The sequence below is a fragment of the Bombus affinis genome, unplaced genomic scaffold (genome assembly GCF_024516045.1).
Source record: "Bombus affinis isolate iyBomAffi1 unplaced genomic scaffold, iyBomAffi1.2 ctg00000119.1, whole genome shotgun sequence".
In the NCBI taxonomy this organism is placed as follows: Eukaryota; Metazoa; Arthropoda; class Insecta; order Hymenoptera; family Apidae; genus Bombus; species Bombus affinis.
In genome coordinates, this window is record NW_026108853.1 from 22472 (window position 1) to 32715 (window position 10244).

General features: G+C 33.1%; 2 long non-coding RNA genes across 2 annotated transcripts; one reads left to right on the top strand and one right to left on the bottom strand.

Moving 5' to 3' along the window:
- Positions 1-6780: 6780 nt before the first annotated feature.
- Positions 6781-7388, bottom strand: LOC126927469 (uncharacterized). The gene is made up of 2 exons (XR_007715512.1): positions 7240-7388; positions 6781-7123 (listed from the first exon to the last, which is right to left on the bottom strand). It is a non-coding gene; the product is annotated as an uncharacterized LOC126927469 (long non-coding RNA).
- Positions 7389-7425: 37 nt separating this feature from the next.
- LOC126927478 (uncharacterized) lies at positions 7426-8263 on the top strand. Its single transcript, XR_007715521.1, has 2 exons — positions 7426-7503; positions 7614-8263. It is a non-coding gene; the product is annotated as an uncharacterized LOC126927478 (long non-coding RNA).
- The last annotated feature ends 1981 nt before the right edge of the window (positions 8264-10244 follow it).

The window sequence follows — 10244 nt, forward strand, 5'->3', positions numbered from 1 at the left end:
GAGGAAGGAAGGAACAGGGAAGCAAAGAGATAAAACGAATTTTTCATTTTCTCGAAACTAGATCGAGTTTCAAGCTGCTCGTAAAAGAGTCTGTAGCCAATCCGACTAAATTCGACGAACCGCGCTTGAAAATTCCCAGAGAACTGTGATAACCATCGAAATCTGTACAATTTGTCGATTCATCGCTTGATTAAAAAATGGAACAAAATGAGGCTGATCAGCCGGCCTTTCAACTTCTAATGATCCCTATCGTTTTACCCTAGGTTGAATGCTACGATATAAGCCGAAACAGCTATAAGTAGGGTTCACGTGATTGCCGCCATCTATTATTCACGCGTTACACATTCGCCAGACAGACGCGTCTAACGGTTGACATTGTTTTCTACCCTCAGTTCCAACGCAATTACGTTGCTACGTGCAATCAAGTCTCGAGTGAAGCTAATGATAAGTTGTTGTTCGATCCTACACAATTACTAAAATTATTCAAATTAAACTAATTTAGTCTAAAAAAACAAGTAATTTCGTTATATATTTCCTTTCATAATAAGCCATGGTTGGAATATAGTAGCTGACGAAAATATTCGTATATTTGTAGAAACATTTTAGGGCTGTATTATGCATAACGGCACTATAGAATTAATACTGTAACAGAATTCTACTATCATGGTTATGCTGGTAATATTCGAAACAAATCTGAAAATCTATGTAGATGTTGTAAGATATTCAGTACGAGTACTGTGCATTACTGGTATGTACATAATCACGACGAGATAAGGAAGGTACTGTTCTCTATTGCTCATCGCTACCCGTTGCTAGTAGCAACGTACTATGCATATATATCTCGTAAAGATTTTAAATGTAGCCAACGAGACCATTTTTAATATTTGACTATCGTGACCCATTACAGTTTCATCACTTTCGATTAATTGAACACGACCCGCACCTTAAGACTAAAATACACAATATAAGTATGGCACAGAAAATCTTTTAAAATTTACGGACGACTATTTATGGTATTTAAAGGCAGCAAAGATAATAATTAGCTGCGGATTTTCCTCGAATCGTAGCATACAATATGGAATCTGATTATTAAAAATTACAGTGGAAATACAGTGGATTTCCATAAGATATTCGTGCTTGTGGCATTTTGGAAATAAATTCTTAACCCAAATGGACGACCTCGATACTCGAGAAATTTTGTGAAGCTGACGTCAATGGCGATATGTACTGTTGTTGTGCTATCATTTCATAGTAAGCTGTATTGATTGCACTTCTATTCACGGAATTGATTTATTCCACACAAAAGTTGACAACAATAATCGAAAAAAGAAAAATATATTACCGCCTTTCACATCAGCATACACAAGCACATAGGATTTCACACGAATATACACACTTGTAAATTCGACGAAACGATCAAATTTAATTATTTTTCGATTTTTCGGGCATCAAGTACTACATCAAACGTTACACATCAAACGTTAAAATACGGCGAGCATACAAAATGTACAAACCACTCTAAATTAATTAACTTTGAACGTTATTGATTAATTAAAACAAACCACTGTTGCGTTGAGTTTTACATTTTAAAAAGTTGTTATCCGTTTTTGCTTTGTTTAAAACTAAAAACAGGACTACGTTCATTGTAAGTCGTAAATATCCCTTTTATTTATTTAAACAAACAGATATTTAAACAAACAACTTATAAATATATAATTTATTTACGTATATTTGTAATATCTGTTTTATAAATTTGTACAACCATTTATCCATTTATCTATTTTATTTGCATATAATTTTTATAGACTTTTTTTTCTTTTTTCTTATTTTTTTTTTTTTTTTTTTATTTAAGAACGAAAAATTGTGATTCTATTTTAAGACATGTCAGACTGAAGCGATACGCGATATATATTTCTATTCGGATTTCACCGTCGTCGTAATCGATGCTATTGGAAACGTTTCACGATAGACGTCTTACAAGCGCTTGCAATGTCCGTCATGTGTAAGGCTCTACCACTGAATCGCGGCTGCCATTTAGTGATTAAGGTCGATCACTTAGAGACGTTAATCCGCCATAATGGTGAGCAATACATCGAAGCCATTATTGAAAGCATAGTTACGCGTTAATTTCATCGATCTTATTCACAAATAGAAGTGTACAAATTATAGGATTTCCAAATATTTAGTTTAGTTAAAAGGAGATATGAAAATGACAGGTATATTCAAAGGATAAAACAGAACCGTACGATTGTAAAGTTTCAAATCATTATAACTATTTAAATTTGAAAAATCTTACTATATTTATACAATATATTTTTATTAAGAATGGAAGAAATTTCGAAAAATCCGCCAACACTTTTTACTATCGTCTTGAAGCACACCATATGTTAAGCTTCTTCGTCGTTACAAATTTTATCGCGGATGTAACGAACGTTTCGAACATGTAGCACGCACGCGTCAACGCCTACATTTGGATTTTAAATATATGTTTTATGCATTAAATGTATTTGTACTTTCTTGCGCAATTTCTTTTAATTTGTTACGATATGGAGGGTTTAATTACGTTTAAGATATCTATCTGAATCCTTTAAATTCAATGTTCTTTAAAACATTACGTTACGTAAAATAATCGTTTTTCCACTTTATTGTATCATAAAATAGTTACTTAAATTCATATTACTTAAAGAATCTTCCTACAGAAAGAATAAAAAAGAATAAAATCCTATATGTTAAATTTTACGTGGTTGATGGAATACATAGCGATGACGAGAACTAACTACAGACAACAAGAAACTATTAGCGAAGGCAACTGGTGACTATGAATGTCGTCTTTATAATATGTGGCGACTAAGGAGAACAACTACCAACTACGGATAACAAGTAACAACCAACTGTCTCGTTTCTAAGGGGCAACTAACTTGCAATTATCCTCCTTTGATGGTTCCTGTAGCGTGATATACGTCTTGAACGTAGTTAAAGAATATGGTCGCTGCTGAATGGCGATTTGACAGCAAGGCGATCCCGCCAGTTCAAAGCTTGACATTGCAAGCTACCGAAGACCATTAATCTTGTTATCGAATATCTAGCTTTCAGAAGAACCCTTGTGATATGATATGACGTCATGACATTTTTATGACGAAGATGAACAAACACCGACCTCTAACGAAACAAATTTTTATTAAGTGCCGTATGTGGGTTGCAGGCCGGCCAACCAAGGAAATTTATCGAATGTATAAAGTAAAATATATACGAATATATTGGATATATCATAAAATGCCCGCGTTATATCGTCTAAAGAAAGCTAAATTTAAGGAATTAAAAAATTGAAATACCAATTATAAGAGAGTTAATTAAATTCAAACCTATCGATGGTCTCATAAAGACCTATATTTCCTGGAAATTGATATCTTTCGAATTCTAAATTCTCCTTAGAAAGTATCATAGAGAAAATATGAAACTTGAAAAGTACATCACGCTGATGCCTCGATAAACCGTCGTGTCGATAAATCCATGTGTCCGAGCGATGAATTTTCCCCAAACAACAAAAAACTGAAGGGAAATCTTCTTTGAAGGACGTGACAAAAGGTAGGGGAAGCGGGAACAATGATCACGCGATAAACTGATGGTGTACGTATAGAACGTGTACGTATAGAACGTTGCGAGAGAATTATCGAGAAACAAAAAAAGAAAAAAATAATCGTTGGCCGGCGCGACTATACGCTGTCGACGGGCAAACAGCGACTGAGACTAACTGAAACGAACTCTGTCGCAGTACGAGCACGGGCTGCGTTCGCGGGTCGATCGAACACGTTCTGCGCCTCTCCTCGGCACCGGCGTCAAAGCCACCCCCGATGGCTGCAACGCACTGGTGCACTTGGTGGTCCTTCCTTTTTCGTGTGATATTATACCAGCATCTGTGATGCCATTTCAAAGACCGCAATCAAAGCATTAAATGCCAGATTAAAGCGACGCGATAATATTACCCCAATATTCGTCCGTAAATGTTACCGTATAGATGTTTAATGCTTTATTATGCTTCGATAAAGCAATAACACAGAAATAATTGCATTATTATGCTTCGAATAATTTACTATCACATGAATCGTTCCACAAGAAAACATATGTTTCACTTTTCCCCGTAGTATGATTGTAATTTATAACAAATATTTATAATTTATAATTTAAAATATTTATAATTCACTGAAAGTATCTTCCTGTCACGATTATAGGCGTAAAATGTCAAATTAAAAGTACCAAATTAAAAACATATGGTATCCCGAAACCAAACGTACGACATGGCGAATCACGATGATACGATAAAAATTGATCTATGTCTTGATTTATTCAAACAGAACGAACTTACTCGAACTTTTCCAGAATAAACGATTTATCCGATAATATCCGTCACTAGCTTCTCTTCCTTCAACGGTAACAACTGACACCGAAAGCTCGAGAGACCCGAACGGTGAGACGTACCCAGAAGCAATGCAGTTACCTGGGCAAAGAGTCCCAAAGACCAAGGACGTAGGAAATTTCGAGAAACGGAAATGGAAACTGGAGTGGCGCGTCAATCAGCACTGACGGAAACTAATAAAAATGGAAAAAACCAAACTAATTCGTTTCACAAATTATTAAAACGATATTATTGAAAATTTCACTCGATTTTCTCACTGCACACGTCAATATTTGTCGAAATATCAATATTAAAAAGTTAATAAAAAAAAATATCCTCTTTCTTCATACCTGTCTTTCTCCCGGGCGGCGAAGGAATACTAGAATGTTCGAGAACAACGGATACTTTTTGATTTTATCTCAATATCAATTTCAATCTTTTTAAACGAAATATAATCTGAACGATGAAACGTTTGATCAAATAATGTTCTTCGTTCGATGCTAAAGGAAATTGAGAAGAAACATCGAAAATTCGTTAATAAAACGAATTTCTTTGTTTCTGTTAAATAATAAACTTGATATACGTATTGGTTTTTAAAATCAATATAGCTAACCAATGGGCACACTTTTAACAAGGGTGATGGAACATACCAAAAATCTTTCAAGATGGTCTTGGCAACGGAAGAGTCGAAAATATGACAATTATGAATGAAAAATTCTAATATTTTACAGCTGGCAACGATAAACAACTCCAGATATTCTCCTAATTAATTTACAACAAATTCGCGTATATGATCGATAGCTGACGTCACTGTGTCCCACAGCCCTTGTAAAACGATAAGAATTTCCTGGGAAACTTGTAGCCACGAAATGAAAAAGATGATAAAACTTCTAACAAGAGTACTGAGACGAGCAACTTTGTACTTACCCCTTCGGAGTAGGGAACGTGATTAAACGTCCGCGAGTTCGAAACTTTTGTAAGTCACTGCACGGCCGCTGCTTATGGTGGAAATGTAATAGATATAAGTACAGAGCGCGTGAGCGAACTAAAAACGCGATATAGGGGTAAAGAGAGAGACCGTTCCGTCCTTCTCTAATGCCCGCGTACTTGTACCGGAAATGTGTAACAACGGTAAACGAGCGCCGTCAGTGTCCACTAGTGTGCATGCCTGATTAAACAAGGACAGAAAATGCTTATATACAGCCTTCTCTTTCTATTTCCATGTCGCATCCATCTTACTATACAGTAGACAGGATTCGACTATTCCATCATTATATTCGCACCCTGCTTACGTGTGAACTAACATTGCCATGACAACAAATCGTTCGTCTCCTGTTTGATGCTCAGTTTTCAACGGAGTTGAAGGGAAACTTTATAAGAGAAAGGAAGTGACGGATTGTCTCAAAGTAATAAACGAAAATTCTCGTAACTATCGAAAAACGATAGTCAATACAAGGATATCATTATCACATTTAAAACTATTACAATGAACGGTGATTTATCGCTGCAAGGTACCACAAATAAGATATCTCATAATTTGCGAAAAGACTTTGGAACTTCCATGACAGTCATGAGTGTGTTTTGTCATTGATTTGCCATATTGCGTTTTTCACAATTGTTGTTCATTTTTTGTGATATTTTACACTCGCACATAGTATCTATGATTTTTTCTTTCGATAATTCTTATAATTATTGTCAATAATTAATTATTTATAACCATTTACGCTGTATTATATATCATTAAGATTTATCTTTGCACGTATCAAGATAGTAGATAACAAAATTATGTTTATATATTTATATTATGTGTATATATTTAGATATCTTCTTAGTTGCAATTTTTTCGAATAATATCGGCGACCAATCGAAATAGAAATTAGTGCGGAAAGAGGGGAAGGAACCAAAATTTGAAAATCGACATCGGTAACTCAGTAGTTATAGAGTAACTCAATCGATAACGTAGATTAACTAGTTATAAATGAAAATATATTTAAATTCAAACTTTAAAAATTAGAAATTAAAAGGCAGAAGGCAAAAAATTATCGCCGAGGATTTATATAATAATAAATAGACAGTACATTCTTTTTGTCTGTCTTACCTAGAAATAAAACAGTTAATTGATGATTATCGTATAGTGTGTACTCATAGCATAAAATTTGTTCAATGAATTAAAAATTATATTTTTTAGATATGTAGACATTAGCGATGTATTAATCCGGGAAGCTCGTCTACCTCGGAAATATCGAGTCTGCGACAACGTCGATTTGGAAATTATTCTTACAGAATATGAAAATTATTACAAGATGAAATTCCAAAAATATCCTATATTGTGCAAGAAAATAACTGAAAAGGAAATAAAGACGAGGGAAATGACAAATGCGAACAAAGTGTAAGAATTTAAATTATTTAACACTATTCAACGTTCTCAACGTATTCAACGTATCGATTACAATATCATTCAATCTTTGAAGAAGTAGTAAAACGTGTCAAATCTGTTAGCAAACAAACGAGAAGTGAGTCTGTATCTGGGTCTGTGAAAGGGAGGAATGCACAACAGAAGATGAGGGGTGATGCTACGGATGATATTAATCTCGCAATGACAGTGACATCAATTTTCGCCAATGAAAGCGATGAATCTTCATCAGAAGAGGAGAGCTATTTAACATCTTAATGGAACAATCCACGCAATCAAAGATATCAAAATAGGCTCAGAAGCTTTATATAGACAATCTGGAATTATGGAAGATTATTGAAGACATTTCATGCGTAAGTTATTTTCGATTAATATACGTATTGTAAATACTGATTTCAGTAAAGCTTTAAATAACGAATTACATAACACTTACGGAAATTAATACGGAGATTATGCGCCATTTCATCTTTGTATTGTCGTAGGAAATCATACTGACAAAATTAAATGTATATTGGGACAACATCGTAGGCCTAGAGGAATGTAAATCTGCTATTAAGGAGGCCATTGTGTATCTCCTCAAGTACCTTATCTTTTTTAAAGGCCCATTTTCTCCCTGGAATGTCAATGCACCTTTTTTAACATAACGGCCAGCTCATTGGTGAGCAAATGGAGAGGTGATTCCGAGAAGTATATCCGTGTAAGTTGATTTCCTTTGTCTATGAAGAAGAGATTCTGGAATATATCATATATAATAATAATCATATATAAATAGAATAGTTACATTAATACATTTGTTAAACTGAACAGGTTTTATTTGAACTTGCCTATAATTTTTCGCCTACAATTATTTTTATCGACGAGATTGACTGGATAGGCACAAATAAAGGAGTAAACTGTACATTGTCTGAACCTGCAAAGAGATTCAGATCAGAACTTCTTTCTAGATTGGATGGATTAGTATCTAACGAAAATTCTAATGTAGTTCTTTTGGCTGCAACTAATTGCCCTTGCTATGTATATCACGCTATTTCAATGTTTTCTAAGTAGAAAATATTTTAATATCATAATTATTCATTATCTTAATCTTAATTATTGTGTTGTGCGGAATATTCCTTTGTTATTATTAATATAACAGAACAATAATATTTATTGTAAATATATTATTAGGGACATTGATGCAGCTTTACGCAGATGCCTTGAAAAGAAAATATACGTATCATTACCAAATGAAGTTACTCGACTTGGTATGTTCAAATTATACCTTAGCAACCAGTTATTAGAGAATATGGATATTGTAAACCACATAATAAAATCTACTGAAAAATATTCTTGCGTGGATATAAAATTGCTTTGTAAGCAAGCATGGCTGCTCGAAATAAGTCCAATATGGGAAAAACTTGAAAAAAAAAAAAAAAAAAAGAAACATCTGTTACGACTTTGAAATATGAATTAAAGAATTATGAAATAATAGCAAAATTGTTAAAAAACAATGTCACCTACAGTTACGGATGTGGATAGATATGAAGCGTGGAATAAATATGTATGCCATAAGAACATATTTTAAAAAATATAAATGCTTATCATATAAAAATATAAAAATATAAAAATATAAAAATATAAAAATATAAATGGTTATAAATTATTAATATAATTATCGTTCGAAAAATTGTTCGTGTGCGTGCATGTATGTGTGCGCACGCGTTATAAACAAGTTTGAAATGTTCGTTCTACATATATGTATACGTGGTATACATCTTCCCTTATAATATATAATATGTGTAATCTGAGTGGTAATATCTCCACGTATTACATATGTGTTAGTGTATTTTATCGATAATCTGTCTTTTATTTCCTCTTATCTTATTAACGCATGTATGGGCGCGTATATGCGCCGGGCGAAAGCTATGGTTATATATGGGATTGTTAACAAATAAAAATTAATCTAGGTGTTATTAAAGAAATTTGTTTCACCTTCTAAACTTTTTGATGATTGGTTTACTTTGAATATTTTGCATATTTTTGCATATCATGAGCATTTTGTACATTTCTATACATTCAAACTTTCTATGAATATAAAATGATCCGCACTACTATCTACTTCATAGTATACTCTATACGTTTAAAATGCTCCATTAGAAGCTTAAATCTATCAAAATACAGCTCCTAGGGAAATGTGAATTTTCACATGAACACATAATATCGATTTTCTCATTGAAACGTATAGGCAGGTATATACTAGCATAAGCCACCTTCGGCATTTGGCCGTATGATGCAGCACTAGCTCTGTAACATAGAAAACCATAGGCGTCAGTTCTTCTTATTTCCTCTTTGATATATGTTTACTTTAATGTCACTTATTCAGACGCTTGATACATTGTCGGAATGAAATTTTAGTAATGTGCAAGTAATTTTGAGTAGATTAATAAAGTATAATAAGATATCAGATTCATGTACGTAGATTCAAGTGACATCAATCTTTATGTCTAGTATATACATGTGTATTGATCTATAAGTCAGTGTTAAAATAACAAATAAATGGCAGAAGAAGGAAAGAAGATTTCCTTCGGTTTTGCGAAATCTATTAAGAAACCTGTGTTAAAAAATGCTATTCCACAAGAAAAAAAGAAAGTTGATTACATTGAATGCCTTGATGAGAAAGGTATTAAAGTAATAGGGTGAGTTCAAAAAGTAAAATTTATAATCAAGAAACATATAACCTCAACCTAACCTATAAAAATCACCAATAGCGGAATATATATATTTGAAAACAATTTTTTTATTTCAATGAGGAAGAAAAAAAAGATGAACCTCTAATTATTCCATTACTAGGTTCAAAAACCTGGCATGATAGAATTCTTAATAAAATAGATGCAGACATTTTCCTTCCGAAGGCAGATAAGGAAAAGGTAGGAGACGCTAGTGTTAACGAGGCAAAATCAAAGCTATCTAATGGAAAAACATCGCCAATAATATCAATAAAGAAAGAGCCAGTTGAAGATAGTGAAAATAAAGTTGTTACTTTAGAAGAGCAAGCGACTAAAGAAATCATTGGGGAACTTAAGTCAAAGAATAAATATGAAACTAAAACAAATGATTTAACTTTACCTTTAGTAGAAGATGAATCATTAAGAGGCAAAGAACAGGTACGTTATCAACATATTGATGTGCAATGCACAGATGTATTACATTTGCATATTATAAATATCGTTTTGTATTTTTCAGTCTACGTTAGAAGATTATGAAAAAATTCCTATTGATGCTTTTGGTGTAGCAATGTTAAGGGGAATGGGATGGCAACCAGGAAAGGGAATTGGTTGAAATGAAAAGTATGAATTTTACTCTGGATTAAATTAATTATATGTATTTAATACATCACTTATTGGAAAGTAAACAGAGAACATCATTTTTTATTTCACAATCGTTTATTCTAACTATTAC